The sequence below is a fragment of the Rattus norvegicus genome, chromosome Y (genome assembly GCF_021556685.1).
Source record: "Rattus norvegicus strain SHRSP/BbbUtx chromosome Y, alternate assembly SHRSP_T2T, whole genome shotgun sequence".
Lineage (NCBI taxonomy): Eukaryota > Metazoa > Chordata > Mammalia > Rodentia > Muridae > Rattus > Rattus norvegicus.
In genome coordinates this window covers 66,427,484-66,447,609 of record NC_141555.1, presented here as the reverse complement: position 1 = coordinate 66,447,609, position 20,126 = coordinate 66,427,484, and the positions used below count along the sequence as shown (strand labels likewise).

The 20,126-nt window shown below is 40.0% G+C and overlaps 1 pseudogene; it reads right to left on the bottom strand.

Annotated features, from left to right (window-relative positions):
* Window positions 1-18,334: 18,334 nt before the first annotated feature.
* LOC134484300 (large ribosomal subunit protein eL19-like) lies at window positions 18,335-18,910 on the bottom strand (annotated as a pseudogene).
* Between the last annotated feature and the right edge of the window lie 1,216 nt (window positions 18,911-20,126).

Below are 20,126 nucleotides of genomic sequence, written 5' to 3'. Positions count from 1 at the left end.
AGACAGAGAGTCACAGAGAGAGACAAAGAGGCCATGAGAAAACATGTAATCTTTCTATGAACAATAAACAGAGACAATTTTCAAAAAAGTGAAGAACAAGTAGGCAACTAGAAGAATAATCTCATCATAGCCATCAACTTGAGGAGGAAAGATATTGTCTCACTCTAGGCTTCTAGGTACCAGTCTGTTACTGAGAGAAGTTGGGGCAGGAACACAGGCAGGACTCTAGAGGCAACAAAGGAAGCAGAGACAACTTAGAAATGCTGAGTACTGGATTGCTATCCATGACCTATTCAGCTTTCTCTCCTTCTTATACAATCCAGGGCTATCTTCATAGGGGATGACACTACCCATAGTGGGCTAGACACTTCCACATCAACCATCAAAAAAAAATTCCTTGCAGATGTGGCCAAAGGCCAATCTGATGGAGTCAATTCTTCAGCTGAGGATCCTTCTTCCCAGGTTGAGTCAAACTGACAATAGTAACTAACCAGGACCCCTGCACATCCATTCTGATTGCCACACTGTGTGCAATAGACAAGCCATTAGAATAACCTTAGCTGTTGATCACTGGATTAATGGACTAAATGTGATATACATTGATGTGATTTAAATCTATGTGTAAGAGCAAAGGGTTTTGTTCTCAGAAAAATGGAAGGAACTGTAAAATACAATATGTTAAGTAAAACAAGCCAGACTCAAACAGACGATTGGGAAATTTAGATTTTAGTAAGAGATATTAAGTGAAAGGGGGGATTTAAGAAGAGGAAGGGGAGCAGCAGGGTGTGTGTGTGTGTGTGTGTGTGTGTGTGTATGTGTGTGTGTGTGTATGTGTGTGTGTGTGTGTGTGTGTGTGTGTGTGCAGGTAGAAATTGAGGTGAGTTGTGAAGATGAAGATGGCTAATGTACAGTATAAACAAGTACAAGGAGTCACAAGCAAGCCCACTAACTTGTACATTTAAAGCACATTGATATAAGAGAACTGAGTCTAAAAAAATATTTTGATTAAATTGGGGGTTTATACTTTAGAGATACCGTAAAGTTCATTCATTTTTTCCTTCCCACAGGTGGCTCTTGCTGTTTCAAGCTTGATAATGGTGACAGGATATGGCAATGAGCTTTGGTGTCTGTACCTCAATAATCACCCGGAATTCAGGTCATTCAGTGAGGCTACCATGGGAAAGGAGATAGTTAGAGACCTTACGGGTACACGACGTGGGAAGAATAATGCCCACCCCCACTATAGTTATCCACATATTCACTCTCATCTCTGGTTTGAATGTGTTCACTCAAAAATAATTTTCTGAAGATTAATCCCCATTGGGAATGTAGTTTTGAAGAATTGATTAGGTCAAGAGGGGTGCAACCTACAAATAAAGATCCATTAATGATGCTATTGTGGAAAAAGTTTAAATCATGAAAGGGAGTATGGCTCCCTCTCTTGTCATCCTAGCCCATTGGATCCCTTCTGTCGTGACAACATCCCACAAGAACTTCTTCCTCTGCTGATGGTCTCTTCATATTGGATTTACAGGCTTCTGAATCAGAATCATACAGATTCTGGGGTATTATAGACTAGCCAATCGGTGCCATTCTGTTTGTCCATACAAGCGTGAACATGCCTCAGAATTGGGAGCAGTGGGTCATATGCAAATCAAAGCTTGCAGAGAGGACTAGGTTGTTAGTGCTGACTGAAGACAAGATGGGTTCAGGGTTAGCATGTGTGCTCTTTGTGAAAGGAACAGCACAGAGTGTAGATTGGAAAGGTGCAGCTTGGGAGGCACTCAGACATCTACTGTTGGCCTTGTGGGGACAAGGAGCCATTAGGTAAGGGGGAAAATCGCTAGAGATAGTTTCAGCCACTGCTTTTGGCTCACAGAACCCATTTTAGAATCCTCATCTTCGAGGATGTAAAAGAAAACTGCCTGGAGTCAGCAGATACATCAGTAACCATCAAGAATGTGTCCACTATTACAGAGGGACTCAGAAAAAGACTGATCTTGGAAGATCCTTTGCCTTCAAGAGATGGAGACTTCTCCCCGGCAACACTGGGTAACCCATCTATGACGGTAAGGGCATCCCACTAAGTCCAGATCAGTGGTTCTTAACCTTGGATTGAGACCCCCATTGGGAGCTCAATGGCCATTGCACAGGAGGCACATATCAAATATCCTGTATATCAGACATTTACATTACAATTCATAACTATAACAAAATTATAGTTATGAAGTACCAATGAAATAATTTTACAGTTGGTGGAGCTGTATATAAAGGTTAGTTTAGGAAGGTTGAGAACCACTCTTCCTGAACCTTCTAAAATATGCCTGTTGTTACGGACTGGAGTATAATCCCTTTTATTCAATCAGACAAATAGAGAAAAACCAAAACACCTCCAAAAGGTTATGAAGGATAAACAGCCACAGTACCCACAGTGTCAGGATTGATGGCATCTTAGAAAAATGATGTCAAAATGGAAATCACATCACACCATGATGATCCCCCTAAATGAAAAGCAGAGGAGAAAAACTAGTTCCCTGGTGGTGGCACCAAGAGAAAACCATTGTCAGAATGGTCAGCAAGGATTTTAAAGCCAGGATTCAAGCATCGTTAATGAAAAACTTCCAAAACAAAATATACACATAATCTTGCTGATGTAATAGAAGAAACAAGAGAAAATTGAATAGGAACTCACTGAATTAAAACAAACAGTAAGAGTAGGAATTAAAGACATGTCTTGGCAAGATGAACAATGAAGTGTAGTTTAGAGCAGGCAGAAGGGGCTGGGGAGATGGCTCACTGCTTAGGAAAAGTGGTTGCTCTTGCAGAGGACCAGGGTTCAGAGGATCTGATGGACTCTATGGTCAAAACTCATACACACACACACACACACACACACACACACACACACTCACACACACACACAGCCCATAGATATAAATTTAAAAAAAATAAAGAAAGAAGGACCCAGGTATCCTCCTTTAATTCCATCACTCAGAAGCAATTGATCTCTATGAGTTCAATGCCTATCTGGTTTATACAGTGAGTTTCAGGACAGTCTTACCTACATAATGAAACCCAGTGTCAAAATAAAACAGAAAAGAGTGTTATATTTATTTCTGATAATGTAGGCAACAGAGAAACTATTTCTACAGAGAAATAACGTATTGTTGAGAGAATCAGTGGGCTGGAAGGAGACCCGAATTCTTTTTGTCACTACTCCATCACAGCCTCAGCAGGAAGCAAGAATGGGTACAGCTAAAAAGGAAGCAGGGCGATTATGAGTAAAGCTGTGGACACGGATCAGCCCATCAGGAAAAGAAGCAGGCAGAAACCCAGCTAGGATGAAATGGCTTCACCAGCCAAAGTCTCTGACTGACAGTCTCTAATAGCACCAGGATGTTCTTTTCCTTCAAGTACCCCTGGACTTTTCAGACACTCAGAAACCACATAACAAAGTGTGGCAAATGCCTAAGAAACATGTCTTGTGGGACATATTTGTTTATACAGGTTTCATGTAGCCCAGGCTAGCCTCAAACACACTATGCACCCAAGGATGATTTTGAACTCCTGGTTCTCATCCTGGTAAAGGGACTATTGGCATGTACCACCACACCAGGCTTATGAGGTACTGTAGGTGGAGCCCAGATCTGTGTGAGAGCCAGTTGAGCACTCTGTCCACTGAGCTGCATCTCCAGCCCCTTGTGATGTGTTCTGCTACTACAACAAACCTAAAATAAAAGTCTTCAATGAGAGACCACAGTTGTCTCCCAGTCCAGAAACATTAAATTACACATTCACAAGTAATACATATATCAAGACATAATGAAACTATGTAACAGTAAGAAAAAAAGAAGAAGATAGGAAACATACTATCAAAATGTGTGAGACATAACTATGAAGGTGCTAAGAGGAAATTTATTTACAAAACTAATTCTTAGATTAGAAACAAAGACCAGCAACCAAAATTTTAATCTACACTAGAAAAAAAGAAAATAATTAATTCAATGAAAAAAATAATTGTTAAAATGAACAACAAAACACTAAAAATAAGAAATTAACAAAAAAAAAGCCAATGAAACACAATTAGTTTTCTTTTTTTAAAGCAAAGAATGGTATTTTGTCGTCTCAACTAGACCTAGGTAGAAAAATATAAGGCCCATTCTGTTTGGCGATTAAAATAACAAAAAAAGAAATTGCCGTGTTTTAGAGTTTATGCAGAACCTGATACAACAGACAAAAATTTTTAAAAAAAATCATCGTTTAAACCCTTTTTAATGACAGTGTTTATTCTCAACCTGTCTCTCCTATAATCAGTTTAATATCAGACAAGATTTCCAGGGTTACCATATGGAGATATGCAGTGTTGAAATGGAAGCACAGCATTGTATTCCCAAAAAAAGACTCTGGTTGGGAACATCATTGTTTTTATCACAAGGAAACTAGCACAAGATCCAAGCCCAGTCTCCCCAGTCATTGTCCCATCTTAGAGCCATTTCTTCAGACAGCACTTCAGCTGTGTCATATTTTTCTGAAAATATCGAAACAGACTTGTTTGCTGCACTGTTTGGTTTGCGTGCTGCTTGGGAGATCCCGGACCATCAGACATGACAAAGGTTCTCCCTCACACCCCCAAACTACAGCACTGGTATCAGTGTAGAGGAAATAAGAGAGACAGAAACAAAAAGGGAAAAAAAAACTGGTGTTCTTTGGAGAAGAGTGATGTAAGTAGGCCAAGCTGACCTTGAACTTTCTATGTAGGCCAGGTTGGCCTTGGACTTACTATGTAGCGCAGGCTAGCCATGGACTTACTCTGTAGCCCAGGATGGCCTTGGATTTACGATGTAGCCCAGGCTGTCTTTGGACTTACTATGTAGCCCAGGCTGGATTTGAACTTGTGATCTTCTCGAGTATGGAGAATATAGGTATGCACTACCACACTCAGCTTTGTATCTGTTATTATAAGTGACTCAGCTGTGGCCCCTCATTTGCCAGCCTCCCTCAACAACAACAACAGCATCCACAATCACCTACTAGAATAATCCCATCCTTTAACTCATCTGTTAAGGTAAGACTTTACTGAACAGAGAGTTAGCAAGGTCCTCCTCCTTATTAGAACACATTTGTTTGGAGGAATTTTAGTGATTGTTTGAGTGAGCCAGTTATACCTTAACCTGGTACTGATATTATGACCAAGACAAAAAAAATAAGAAGAAAACAAAAGTAAAGGAGATGGGTCCAACACCGGGACTTGAACCTTAGCAGTTGAGGAGATGGCTCAGAGGTCTCAGGTAAATGATGGGTAGGCTTTGTGGCCCAGACACAATCACAGTCCAGGAAGGTAGAGAACGGGCAAACCCCCAGAGCAAGATAGCTGTCAAGACTAATCATAATGGTGAACTCTGGGTTTGACTGATAAATGCTGCTTCAATGAATAAGGTAGAAGAGAAAATGGATTAGTCCCTACATTATACACTCCATGTGCATGTATGTACACACAAACACACACACACACGCACACACACACACACACACACACACACACACACGAACAAAACAAAAAACCTTGGACTTAAGGCATTGCCTCTACTGCAGTAGCACATAGTAGGAGGTGGGGATCTAAATAAGTGTTCCTTTCCACCCCCACAAAGACCAACATACTTATGAGTCCTCTGCCCTGTATCTGTACAATCTGATGAGGACTCCCAGATGTTTAGTTTAGTTTCCTGTCTCTCTAACTTATTCTGGTGTTCTGTTTCTGGAATCCTGAGCTGGGGCTTGGCTGAATTGATCCTTACTCCCAGTCTTGCATCCAAGAAAACTTTCAGCTGCCATGTACTGATACTTGGAATTTCCTGCCAATGTAACCTGACTTGGATTTTTCACGAGGCCATACCATGCATCCAGAGAAAGTGTGGCTGGCTAACTCTGCCAGTTAGTAGCTTAGAGTATTGGGAAATTGGTTCGACGTTTAAACCTCACTTCCCTAATGTGTACATGAGTAGGCGAACAATTCCAGTTCCTCAGTTCTACATTAGGAGTTAGGAAAACACATCAAAACGATTAGTGCCAATGTGTTTTATGAATGATAAGCAGTATTATTTATATGATTTGTAATATTGAAAATTATTGTACCTGGAATGTAATGCTTTTAATTATCTTTGCACAGATAAGAGGAAAGCATCTAGGATACAGAAATGCTTCCTTTTTTGCTTTATTTCCAAGAAGCATTTCGTTCTGCTCCAATTATTTTTTTTAAACTTACTTTCCACTCCATCTCAAGTTAGGTGATTAGGTTAGAACAGGGTTTGGTGAGAGGGATTATAAAACGTAGTGTTACAGACTATATCTACAAGATCAACTGTTGAGCTCAAATGGAGGCACCGTCCATGGATAAGCCATGCTCCCCCTGAAGCTATTGATTTCTTTTTTTTTCTTTTATTTTCATTGATATCTTGTGATGGCTAGTCTTGGAAGAAAGAACCTCGGTTGAGGAGCTTCCTCCATCAGATTGGTCTTGACTATTTCTAGGTGGCATTTCCTTGACTGTTAACTGATGTTGGAGGGCCTGGTCTACTGTGGGCAGCACCGCCCTATGCAGGTGTGTCTGCACTCTGTAAAGGTAGTTGAATGTGAGCTTAGAAGCAAGCCACTGAGAAGTCTCTGTAGTTTATGTTTCACAATCCTGTCTTGGTTTTCCTTGATGATGGGCTGGAACAGATAAGATAAAATAAAGTTTTCTCTTCCCAAGCTGGCTTTGGTGAGTGTATTTATCAGAGCCACAGAAAACCAAAATTAAGCAAAAATCACAGTGCCAGATGTGGGATGTCTTCCTGAAACTTGCGGACCAGCGAATTCCCAAAAGCCCTCACTACTTTACAGGTTGTTTCCATTGTTCTTCGTAGCCCTCCAGAACTTGATGGTAAGACACTATTGCTGAGGACACTGACTCCTTTTGGTCACAGGTCACAGAAGAGTCAATATGAAGTTGAGGTGGAAGCATCCTCTGTAATGGCTAGCCTTCCTGGTTCAAGAAAGTGCTATGTAGGCTTCCAGTGGAGAAAATCATCTACAAACTTATTCAGGGGTGAACCATTCAAGCTAAAATGTCAGGCAAGATTTGCCCCTAATGTGTTAGTGGCATCGCAGTCATGGGAGTAACCAGTGGCTTTCCAATTGGATACAAGGCATTTTCCACACGATGGAATACACACCAGGTTCTGTAAATTGGTCAAGAACCCATGGTTAGGGTGATATAGGCCCTATGAAATAACCTAATGGTAAATTCATTGTCAAACTTCCTTCCAAACATCCATATATGTATCTATAGATTAGTGCTGCACTCAGCTCTCATCAGAGAAGACGCCTCTGACTACCATGGGCAGCAACGTACTGCTGGACAAAATGCTGGGAATCAGTAGTGTTGAACTGTTCAGGTCGAAATAGGACAGCTAAGTCTTTTCCTCCACAGCTGAGAGAACATCATGAAAGAGTGGGTAGAAGGATATATAGAAGAACCAGAAGATGAGGAAGTGGACAGCAAAAGGATATCTTTGAGATAGAACCTAGTCATTGAACTCTTAAACTGATGGCGGCTGTGGTCATGGGCAAAAGACTGGGCCCCTCAACACTTTATTACAGATGGTAGAGGCCATAAAGAACCTCCGCTCCCTTGGCAACCAACATTTATTGGAGGAGGGGTTCTATCCTGCAAGCTTAGATTTTTCAAGACCTACGTTAATAAGAGTTCTTAAACCCTTTAACCTTCCTCTAGCCCGCCATCCACCAGAGGTAGTGGAAAGGAAAGGATAATAGGGCAAACAAAGGACGATGTGGACCTGCTTAGAAATAGTTCTCTGGGGCAATTTCAATCTTCATCATCAGGATATCAGTTCAGTTGACATGAATCAGCAGAGGTAGGTCGATCTACTTGCAAACACCATTCATGAATCACCAAGGATAGTTCAACCCTGAAGAAATTGCTGAGCTCTTCCAATTGGCCTGGGTTCCAGGAGGCAACAAGAAGCCACCGCAATGTCACCACAAGAAGTTCTCTGGTGCTTTTCTCTCTACAAATTCATGAAAAACAATGGTCAGTGAAGAAGGAAAAGTGAACCAATGCCACAGCATGGTCAATGAAGACCAGAGTCATCAAAGTCCTTTGAGCATCAGCGAAGAGTAGCAAGGCAAGCCAATGCCACGGTGTTACCCACTGTTGTCCAGGATTATATTCGTACCCTTTCTAAACATCCCATGCCCTTTTCCCGGGCAGCTACCAGAAACACCATGTGTTTTTTCTCAGCAAAATATCCTCTCCTAAGACAGTTTCCAGATCAATATACATGACACAGTTGAGTCTCCAAAGAAACCTGAAAATTTTGCTTCACTACCTTCTTCATTCCTATACCCATAGATAAGTTGTTCTGTCAAATTCCTCCGTAATCATGTAATTAATTAAACTTAGGGATTACACGCAGAAAGTAGACATGAAATAGGAGGGGGGACTTATTCACAATATAGGTGTCAATTGGAGAGGGAATGGTGTGATAGAAGGGGTTGACCAAGGCGTTTACGGAGGAGGAGGATGGAGGAAGCAAGGGAGAACTGAAGGACGGGATGGGAGAATGAGGGAGGGGATTGAGGGAGGGGAGTTGGGAAGGGAAATACAGAAATGAAATGACTAAACTCATTATATAAGTATATGAAAATTTTAAACAAAAACATCAAAATCGTCTTTAAAAAAATTAAAGTTTCTCTTTATAGAGGGTCAATCATTACAACTTAGGGGTTATTTTGTTGGATCAGTTTTGTCTTAAGGCTTTTTTTTCTTCTGAGCAAATTTTCAGATGTGAAGTTTTAGTTCGAGTCAGTGCCGTCCAGTGTTCTGTGTAACTCAAAAACCAAGTCAATAAACACTTTGTATTTATTGTCAAAATCCCAGTGAGTTCTCTCCAGTAATTTTCCTTTTATCACACTCCACCCAAAGCCCTCTCAAAATGGTGGCTGAATTAAGTACTTGCCACTGAATGGGACACAAGTTCAAACCAGTGGAAGTGGGAAAAAGCAACTAAAAGCAAACAAAGTAAAACACAGAAAAACAAACAGGAATGGCATCTGGAATTCCATTTTATGGTTTTGGAGAGTCTACTACACTGAACAAAATGAAATAGTAGAGTCTGAGGTGGTGTTTAACTTAGTGAAGAAAGGCAGACATAGCTGCAAAGGGGGAGGGAGGCAGGTGTAGGCTGTCAGGGCAGTTCCTCTCTTGAAGATGTAAGTAAACACCAAAGCTGAGAATGAAGAGAACCTCCTAAGGTAAACGGCTATGACAAAATTTATGAATACAAGAGCATTTGTATTACCCTGACTGAACATTAACTCAAATAAATCACACAGCACTTCTAGTATGCCTCTTTACTCACATCAAGTGGTGCTGTGTTTGGGGGGTTGTATGAACAATGATTGTATGTGACTGGAGATGTGTCTTGGTAGTTGAGAACCGTTACTGCTCTTGCAGAGGACCTGAGTTCAGACCCTGGCACCAACATGGTGACTCACAAGCATTGATTACTCTTTTTCAGTTCTGTGGCCTGCTCCTGTGTCTTGTCTTGATGAATACACATGTATGCAGTTGCCTGGCCAGAAGTTCTGCGATGCTTTCAATACTGGTAAGTTTATTTAACACAAACTGTTTGTGTTACAAGCTTTCCTTGTGAATAATTCTTTTGGTGACCCCCAATTAGGTTGTACAAATGCCTCCTGCCTTTTACAGACATATCTACAATCACCTTTGCTCAGAGAAATTAGTTAAGTGTTATGCGTTCTTTGAATGAAGAGGAAGAACTAAGGCTACACTCCTCAGAGGAACAAGATATCAGGTACGTTAGGAAGAAATATGCATCTAGGCAAAAATATATGTTCCAAGTTTACCTGTGCAGTAAGTAATGTTTGGAAAATACCACTCCTATATTAGTAGTATTATTAACCCTTGTATTTGTTTATATTTCGAATATTACCCCCTTTCCATAAACCCCACCTCCACATATTCCTCCTCCTTGTCTCTAAGGTCGTGACTCTCCAAGCCCCATTCATTCTTTCCTCACCCCTCTAGAATCACTCTTCTCTTGGACATCAAGCATGCAAAGGAGCAAGTGCTTCCCCTTCCACTGTTGTGAGATGAGGAAGTCCTCTGATACATATTTAGGGTACCAGACCATGTATAATGTATGGTTGGTGGTTAGGTCCATGGGAGCACTGAGGGGGTCTGGTTAATTGATATTGTTGTTAATTACAGTCTCCCTCGGCTCCATCGTCCCTTCCCCTACATCTTCCATTGGGATATGTAGGCTCATATCAATGGTTGGCTGTGAATATCTGCATCTGTATCAGCCAGGTGCTGGCAGAAACTCTCAGAGGACAGCCATACCAGACTCCTGTTTGCAAGCACATCTCAGCATCAGCAACAGTGTCCATTTTGATGTCTGCAGATCTCTGGATGACCTTTCTTACAGCCTCTGCTCCATATTTACCTCTGCATTTCAACTAGGCAGGGATATCTCTGATTTAATAAGAGATGGGTGAGTGTCCCATCCTTACATTGTAGTCATGTCTATCTACTCCAGGTGGTATCTTCAGGTTCAGTTTCACTGTTGTTATTGATGTTGGCTAATGTCATCACTGTTGGGTCCAGAGAACCTGTTGCATCCTTAGTATCTGGGACTTTCTTGAGATTACCCCCATCCTCCAATGTTCTTTCTTTCTATACTCATTCTCCTGGTCCTCTTTGCTTCTCTCCTGTCTATTCCCTCATCTTATCCTCCTCTCCTGTTTTTCCATTTAACTCCCCTCTCCCACATAGCATCCTTCCTCCATCTGCCTCCAATGATAATTTTCTTTCCCTTTCTATCTCTTTACATCTGTTGTCCTCTATTTCTTTGATGGAATTATTTATGTCTTTCTTAAAATCCTTTAACATCATCATGTTAAGTGATTTGAAGTACAAACATTTCTTTTTCTTTTCTGTTGTGTTGAGGGTATCCTAGCCTTGTGTGAGAACTGGGTTCTGATGATGTCATGTAACCTTGGTTTATATGGCTTAGGCTATTATATGTCCCTATCACCATCTCATTATCTCTCGGGTTGGCTGGTTTTACTGACTCTGATTATGGATTGATCCTTCTGTAAGCCTATGTGTCAGGACTCCAGGGACACTAGCTCTCTCCTGAAGGATCTTGTGTACCAAGAGCTGTGGATCAGGTCAGTGACAAGGAATAGAAAGAAACAAGAAGTGTCCTGTAACAGACTGTTACTGGGTTCCGAGGGCTCCAGGCAGTTACCCCTGAAAATTGGTAGTGTCTCTTGTGAATTTGGGTGTGTCATCACTCCTGGAAGTCCAGCCATTTCCTGGTGGGATATGGGGAGAGAGAGATGAGGTAAAGGTTCAGCTCTGTAAACACAGCATTGGGTCCTCTTGCTTTTTAATCTTTCACTGAAAGAGCTCACAAATGAAATTTGACTCCGTGACCAGTAAGCCCCTAGGAATGATCATCTCTTTGTACTTTCAGAGATGGGACCACAAATGATTGGCACCTGGCATTTTTACATGAGTGTTATCAATTAAAATTAGGCATCTTTTTCTTTCATGTCAAATTTATTCTTAACTGAGATAATTGCTCACTCAACTAAGCATTTTTGTTGAATATGAAATAGACTATCATTGACAAATACAAATATTTACACAATGTCATCTAGGTCATTGAATTGTAATATATTGAAGAACTCACATAAATGCTTACTGATGGTTTAACCAATGCATGGAATGCATATTCATTAAAACGAAGAACAGTATAAAGTTTAGTTTTACAGCTTACTGAATCATGTAATAAACGATAAGTCTCCATTAATGTACCAGGCTCCATAATAGTGGTATAGATTCCGAAATAATGAAAGGTATTATGATCTTCCTCTTATAAAATTTACATTACGATATAAGAATAAAGAAAGATGAATGCATAAATCAGTGTGTTTGAATTGATTGTATGGAAATAATTGAAGAATCTATCTTAGAAATAAGGTCATGGAGATTTTCCTAAGGAAGTAACAGCTAAGTTAAATTAGATGAAAAATAATTGAGCTATATTTTGGGCAATATTACTATAAATATAAGGTCAATAAAAGGAAAAGAGCTTGCATATTGAAAAAGAATATGTGAAAAGTAGTTTGTATAGATTAAGTAATGGAAGAGAGGACCAAATAAAGCTGAAGCTTAGATATCACATATGGGCTTACAGAAACAATATGAGAGATGTACATTTTTATTTATGGAAAATGTTTAAGAAATCATTGAATAGTTTTGAATAAGTTTGTTTAACTCTCTATGTACATACTAAGGGACTCTGGTTACTTATGTAGTATGGAATGATACACAGAATGATTTGAAGGATGTTTTTGAAGTCAATCTGGAAGTAGTGTCAGTGATAAAGAAAAAGATTAATATCAGACAGCTATGTTGGAAATTTATGTCTTTGGTAGTAGACTTATTATGGAGAGGGCCGGAAGAAAGAAAATGTCTTGTTTTGAGCAAATAAAATATGTTGGAGTTATTTACTGTGATGTGGAATATTTCATGATAAGTGTATTTAGGAGAATTTTAAAGGAATATATTTTAGATCGATTTACTTGAAGATGCTTGAGAGAACCTCTAACTCACTAGAAATTCCTATTTACTGATCAAGGTTTAGTGATTTAAGACATTACTCAGACCATGAATTAATAGCTGTTATATAACAAAAAATTTACCTTAATAGATGTATTTTTTCACATTATATCTGGTAGTTCTTCTGTCAATAAGAGCAAACCTATGCTTACATTACATGCTTGCTTAGTACATGCGGACAAATAATTTGCCCACTTACTGCAAACATTTTGGATTGCAATTAGCATTTAATCCAACTTTTTGGGAGCTGGCACAGCACTTTGACTAGAATAAAATAGGTCATGAATGTGAATTTCACAGAAATAAGTGATTTGCTCATATTTTGTAAAGTTACAAACTCTAGAAGAGTAAAAATATTTAATAAAATCCAGCTCTTCTATGTTTAGCGTGCTTTGATATTCATGGAAAAATTCCTTATGCAGATGATTTTTAACTATAATATCCAGTACTATTAAACATATGCACTACATTTTACAACTATGAATGATATATGCTTTCAGAAAATTTTCATCAAATGAGCCAGAAATTCTTCCTGACTTCAAAACAAAATGGTCATTGGGTACAGAATAAACCAAAAATTAGGAAATGCAGAAAGTGATTGACACACGCAAAATTCTTTGTTTTAAACTTAATAATCATGCTAGTTATGGGATAGAGTTTTGAAAATAGAGTCAATGACAGGATGAAAAACACTGAAGAGGAGTATTTAAATTGAATTTTTACCAAATAAAAGAAAAAAAAAGTGGATCTGAAGGTAAGCTACATTTAACAAAATGACCCTCTTCTTCTGCCACTATTTATTCAATGCTTTGTTTTTTGTTCCTATATTATGTTCCAGAAACATCTCAATGATTCTGGTTATTCTTAAATAAATGAACTTGTAATTCAGCTGATCTAATATTCCACATTAAGTTAATGTTCTTCTGTATCTTTAGATATTAAAATTATAGAGAATTATTTTGACTAGAATAAAATTGTATTGTTTCTTTATCATATGAGATAAGCAATTAATTACAGAGAATGGATACCTGATATTTTCTAAATAATCTCAATAGAGGTTTAAACCATATATATTAGATCAATCAGACTTTTTTTTAAAGATTCTCTTCTAATCAGCTTGGTCTACAAAACAACTTCCAGGCCAGCAAAAGCTACATTGTAAAATATTGTCTCAGACATAAAGTGCAACAAAATACAATAAATACAATAAAATATAATAAACACAAGAAAAATAAAATTTTATAGCTATAATAATAGAAAGATTATTTGTCCTCAACTTTTATGCTTGCATGTCAGAACAGGATTCAATGTACAATTGTCTTAACACTCTTCCAGGCAAGCCACACATCCGGGGAGGGGCTGATGTGAGTGGATCCAGACTGAGTTGTAGTAACCTAAATCTGAGCTGTTCTCGCCTTACTGAACGTGTTACCTTTCATCCTCTATGGCTAAGACCCTAAGAAACAACCCTAAGAAACCTTAGGCTCTCCTGTTCTGTATTCAACTCATTAAGTCTCTCAGAAACCATGTTAGGAATCCCAGTGTGTTCCGTTACAATAAGCTTTCTCTGCCTGAGGCATCTCATCTGTAAAATAAGAATAAAAAGCCCCTTTGTTTAACAAACACTTAATGTTGCTGAGACCCGGAAGCTGTCCTAGGTGCTGAACTCAGAATATAGCCAGACACAGACTTTAGTGTTCATGAGAGTTAAAAGCTGAGCTTGGAGAGATACATAAGTAATATGATCATATATTTATATAATAAAGAACTTGATAGTGGAAAAGCTTGAGAGAAAAAAAAAACAAGGAAAGGACAGAGAATCAAAACAGAAGGTACAGTTGTGTGTATACTGGAAATCACGCCCACTGCAAAACAGGCAGGGTGTCACAAGTTCACTTTCGAAATAAGTAACTCTAAAGGTCCAATTCTGTGCTCAGAAGAAAAAAAAGTGCCTATTAAAGATAAAAATTTTAAAAAGATTTTTTTGTTTTTTGTTTTTTTGTTTTTTGTTTTGTTTTGTTTTTTTTTTTTTTTACCAGACAACATCTCATGGAATTGCTAACCAACTGGACTAATTGAAGAGATGTTAAAAGAGTGCCACAGTCACTACATATTAATTAAGAATGCAAACTGCTTTTACAGGAGAACTGAGTTTTGATTCAGGCTCCCATGTCTCATGACCCACAACCACTTTATTATTTCAGCTCCAGGGTATCTACTTCCCCCTACTGGCTTTCTTGGACATCGTGCTCATATGTGTACACACACACACACACACACACACACACACACACACACACTCACACATACACACACATACACAGACACACACACACACAAAGACACACAGAGATAATTAAAAATTAAAAAGTAGACTTTGAAAAAGAATGTTACAGAAGTATCATTTAAGGAGATTAAATAATGTGTGAGAAATTCATATCCATACACAGAAATCAGTGCATGAGGAACAGAGTAATTAAAACAAGACTAAAATTAACATTTTCAGTCATAATTGCTCTGTAACATGAAACAATAGCAATATATGTTCACATCTGAAGTAAATATAAAATAGACAGAAAAATAGAGCGGATGGGAAGGAGTAATTGGAAATATAAGATTCCACGGGCTACGTATTAATACAACTAAAGAAGTATTTAACTAGGGGTGAATCTGGATTCTTTGACACATATTGTAAATACCAGGTCTGGTTGGAACACATAAAACAAGTGTTTTAATTTTTTTAATACATCTCGATGCTAAGGACCAGGGATATCAGAGTATCTCCTTACATCCTGCTACTAGAAAAAGAGTGGCCTCATCTTTAGTGCCTATTCTTGGGAAGGTGAAAAACAAAAAAACAAAAAACAAAACAAAAAAAACAAGAAAAAAGATCAAAAAACAACAACAACAATAAAAAAAAAAACGGGTTATGTCTACTGGGTTTGAAGAACATGTGGACTTTGACGAGTTGGTAGCCAGAGTGACTGCAACATCTACAAAACACAGTACTGGAGAGAACAGGGAAAGATTCAAAGAAGATCACGCTGTGCCTGGGCCTCCTTCTGCTGACTCTTCTACTGACAAACTTGGACAGGTAATTCCCCCACACATTCCAGGTTCACATAAACCTTCCTCTCTTGCCATAGAGATCTTGGATCTTCCACTTTTCCAGGAGTTTCTGTAACTATCCAAATGTTTCCAAGGATCTATAGGTCATTCCACATTTGCCCAGGTGTCCAAAGTCTTCCCACAGATCCTGAAAAGAAATCATACATTCTCCTCTTCCAGAAGGAGTGTCTTTTTTATTCAATCTTTATTAAATTGGGTATTTCTTATTTACTTGCCAATCCTTCTAGGCCAGAGTTCCAGCCATAAATAAAACTACAGAAGGCTCAAGCCTGATTCTGTTGAGTGTACGACTCAAGAACTCACACATAACGGCACCTACAGGCTGCACACTGGAGCTGCATACACTTAACATTATGATATTGCAGAGGATGGGAGGGGATATGCACACATGCCAATTTCATACTTCAGGGAGACACAGGACTTCATGTTCTTGAGGTTTTGGAGCCACCCAGACCCAACGAATATTCTTAACACAAACATCATGAGTCTTTAAGCAAGACTTTAAAACAATGGTGTAATTATCATATATGTGAATAGAACCTGTGGTGGTTTGAATATACACTGCCCAAGAAATGGCACTATTAGGAGGTTGGCATCTTGGAGGAGGTGTGTCCCTGTGGGGGTGAGTTCTTGAAATCCTTCTCCCAGCCATGAGGGAGACAGTCTGCTCCTGGATTTTTTTAGATGAAGATGTACAACTCTCAGCTCCTTCTCCAGCACCATGTCTGTCTGCACACTGCCAAGCCCTCTGCCTTGATGATAATGGACTGACCCTCTAAACCTGTAAGCCAGCCCCGATTATATGTTGTCCGTAGTCATGGTGTCTCTTCTCAACAGTGGAAACCTAACTAAGACCCCAGACTGGATACTTCATGGGACTGCTCTAATGTCCTTGGCACCATCACTCTTTTACCTTCTGCTATGGCCCAACCCAAACTCTATCCAGTCCAGGGTGCTCCTCCAGTCTTGGTTCTCATAGGACTCCCCTATACAAGGCAATTTCCCTCAGAGTTTCCTAGTGTCTACAATACCACCATCCATGGCATCCTCTCCATTGATAGGGTGAAGTCAGTTCTCAAGGATGAGCACCAAGTCTCCCATGTGGTTTTGTAGAGGAGCAAAGCATCTCCAGGGTAGGGCACAGATTCTGGGGCTTAGAGAGTTGGCTCAGCCATGAAGAACACTTGTTACTCTTGCACAGGAACCAGGTTCTGTTCCCAGCATCCATATGATGGCTCACAGTTGAACTATTAGCCAGTTTCAGGAGATCTAATGCCCTCTCTTGGCCTCTTCAGACATCAGACAGGCACGTGATACACACAGTTCCTTTTAGCCATAACATTCACACATTTGATAATATAAACACATCTGATTTTTGAAAGGTATGAGCTCTGGATTATGGGCATGGGTGATGCAGAGCGTGGATCCCAACAGCTCTCTTTTAAGGGGAGGAATGACACCAGGAGTTTGGAATCAGTGGCTGTAGGTGAGGGAGAACCGTATGGTCATGTCAGTATAATGCCTCCTGGTTTGGAAGTGTTCATCTCATGGCTCTGATGGTGCCCATGAAGCAGAGGTCTCAGCATTGAGCATGCGAAAAGTCAGCACTGGGGGAAGGCGACAGGTGGATGAATATGTCTTTCTTCAAATACAATGAAAGGGGTTCTTTTTCCCGTGTTTTCTGTAATCATAGGGTTCTAAAAACCCCCGTGGTCCAGATGAACTTAATTTGAAAGTCATTACAATGGAGATGGGGGAGGGTGGTGAGCTGACAGTTCATTAAGGAAATATTTGATGAGCCAAAAAAAAAAGTTCCAAAGTTAACATTATAAATACGATTAATGAGCAGGGTGGCTGCAAAAATTCATAAAAGAAAATAACAACACAACACGCAGGCCCTAGTCTCTGATGGGCCGACAGGCTGCTGACAGTGTGTCTTGATTTGTCTGTGTTAAATGGTTGAGGCTCTAGGCTAGCCCACATGGCCGATGTTGTCTCTCATCTGAACTTGACAGGAATAACTTTCTGTTTTTGTGTACACACATTCCTAATGCCTTAATCACTTTAGCTGATGTGGGCTTTGCCAGCTAGTCAGGGATGTAGAGGTTTAATGTGTTTCTTCTTTAATAACAACAACAACAGCAACAACAACAGCAGCAGCAGCAACAACATCCCCCCAAAAAAACAAAAAATCAACAAATTTGTTTTTTAAAAAAAAAGAAAAAACACAACAACTTTATATTCACCAGAAAAGTAAACTGGAATTTATGCTGTTTGGTTGATACTTGTTCCTCTCTCTAGAGCGCTGTTGTATTAGGGTTTCCAGAGAAACAGAAATGGCAGAATGATTACCCATTGTCTTAGTTAGATTTCCATTGCTGTGAACAGATTCCACAGCCAAGGTAACCCTTTTTTTTTTAAGGCTTGTTTTATTTTAATGAATGATCATGTGATGCCACAGTGAGGTCACTAAGCACAGACGTGAAGGAAACTTTATTTCTTGGTCTCTTCCTCCTTGGACACCGTCTTGATGATCTCCTCCTTCTTGGCCTGGAGGTGCTCCTCGCATGTGTTTTTGTACTTCCTTGTTCTTAGACCTGTGTGTCTCAGCCTGGTCAGCCAGTAGCTTCTTGCGGGCCTCCTCTGCCTTCAGTTTGTGGATCTGCTCCATAAGAATCCATTGGTTTTTGAATAAATTCCTTTTGACCTTCAGGTACAGGCTATGATACATATGGTGGCCAATATTCTTAGATTCCCAGGATCTCTTGAGAAGCTGGTGCAGGATCCTCATCCTTCTCATCCAGGTCACCCTCTCAGGCACCCAAGTGTTGGCAGTACCCTTTCTCTTCCCTATGACCATGTGCCTGCCCTTCAAAGTGTTTTTCTGGCAGCGAGCCTGAGAATGGACAGTTACAGGCTTCCAGATGATCAGGCCAATTTCAATCAGCTTCCTGATCAGCTGACGGGAGTTGGCATTTTATTGGTCTCATTGGTATCCAACTGGACCTTCTTTTTAGCACAGTGGAGGACATTAGATGCAAACCTCTTCTGTCGCCTGAGCATGCTCATGGCTGCAGGCACAGCAGCCAAGGTAACTCTTATAAATTACAAGATTCCATTGCAGCTAGCTTAAAGTTTCAGAGGATCAGTCCATTATCATCATGGCAGGAATCATGGGAGCATCCAGGCAGACTTGGTGCTTGAGGGGCCCAAACTTCTTGATGCACAGGCAGCAGAAATTGATTGTCTGTACCACTGAGCATAGTTTGAGTATATACAAATCTCAAAGCACAGCCACCACAGTGGCACAATTCCTCCAACAAAGACACACCTACTCCAACAAGGCCACCCCCACTCCAACAAGGCCACACCCTCTCCAACAAGGCCACACTCACTCCAAAAAGGCCACACCCTCTCAAAGAGTGCCACAACTACACCAACAAGGCCACACCCACTCCAACAATGCCACACCTACTCCAACAAGGGAACACCCACTCCAACAAGGCCACACCCACTCCAACAAGGTCACACCTACTCCAACAAGGCCACATCTCCTAATAGTATCACTCCTCATGGGTCAAGCATTCAAACACATGAGTCTATGGTGGCAAACTCCTATTCAAACCACCAAACACATTAGAAGGTAATTTGGCTTACAGGACACTGTCTGGATAATCTAACGATGGCTGTCTCATGCAAGGGTACTGAGAAGCTCTTTGGCTGCTAAATCTATGATGCTTGATGTCTCAGGTATCTTCACCTGGTCCAGAAAGCACGTGAGTTTCCTGTAGGCGTTGGTCTTCAGTATACAATGAGATATCAGAAAAGGTGGTTCATATATTAGCAAAGGAATACACCAGCCACACGAAAGATGAACTTACCAGTGACTGTGAAGGCAGGCAGACAAAAATCAAAGCCTCCTTCTTTCACATTCTTAAATCTGGGTTGCAACCATAAGATCCCTCCCACTCTTATGGCAAATTTTCCTGATTCAAATAACCTGATCGGAAAATCCCTCACAAGAGTGCCAAGATGCGTGCATTTTCATTGAATTCAGAGCCACTCAAGTCAGCAAACAAGATTAGTGATCATGTCTGCCATGTCTCTCATACAAATTATTATTCTTGTTTGCTTTATATTTTAGGCTGGTCATTAACCAAGCCGTGCCACTCCTATTGCTTAGCCTTGAAGCATTCATCTGCATTCTGTTCTCACTAGAAGTCAAGAAGCACATTGTATGTTCACCCCTCTACTGGCTGATCCCTGCCTCACCCAGGAACTATCC